General features: G+C 47.0%; 1 non-coding gene across 1 annotated transcript; it reads right to left on the bottom strand.

The window, feature by feature from the left end:
• Positions 1–257: 257 nt before the first annotated feature.
• LOC145414499 (5S ribosomal RNA) lies at positions 258–376 on the bottom strand. Its single transcript, XR_013899907.1, has one exon. It is a non-coding gene; the product is annotated as a 5S ribosomal RNA (ribosomal RNA).
• Between the last annotated feature and the right edge of the window lie 179 nt (positions 377–555).

Here is a 555-nt window from a genome sequence, read left to right as displayed (position 1 = left end):
ATGGATGGATGGATGGATGGATATATATATATATATATATATATATATATACGGTACCCTCGCATCCAACACGTGGTTGTCCAGCACGATGCGTGTCCAGCAAGGAGAGTAAAAAACCAGTACGATTTTTCATTCATTCATTCATTGCCAGACGACATGTATCCCAAATGGGGTGACCAAGGGCTCAGAGTTAATTGTTTTACAGGGAGGGGCACTACTCCTCCACCAACCCCACTTGACACGTAGGGAGAACGTTATGCCAACAGCATCTGGTGTTCCCAGGTGGTCACCCATCCAAGTACTAACCAGACCCAACGTTGCTTAACTTTGCTGATCGGACGGGAAGCGGTGTACTCAACGTGGTATGGCCGTTGGCTTTAATATGATTTAATTACTGTAACACGGGTGCACGTTAGCATAACACAGACGGAGCTCCGAGAAGTGGGTGAAATCCGCAGAGTTCACCTATAACACGATCACCCCCGGTCCACCACAGTCATATTGGACGTTCCCGTGATGCTGACAGCCAATCAAAACTTCTGATCAAGTAGCCTC

This window comes from Coenobita brevimanus, chromosome 99 (assembly GCF_032717465.1).
Source record: "Coenobita brevimanus isolate Jiangsu-jjx chromosome 99, ASM3271746v2, whole genome shotgun sequence".
Taxonomy (NCBI): domain Eukaryota; kingdom Metazoa; phylum Arthropoda; class Malacostraca; order Decapoda; family Coenobitidae; genus Coenobita; species Coenobita brevimanus.
This window is presented reverse-complemented; position numbering and strand designations above follow the sequence as displayed.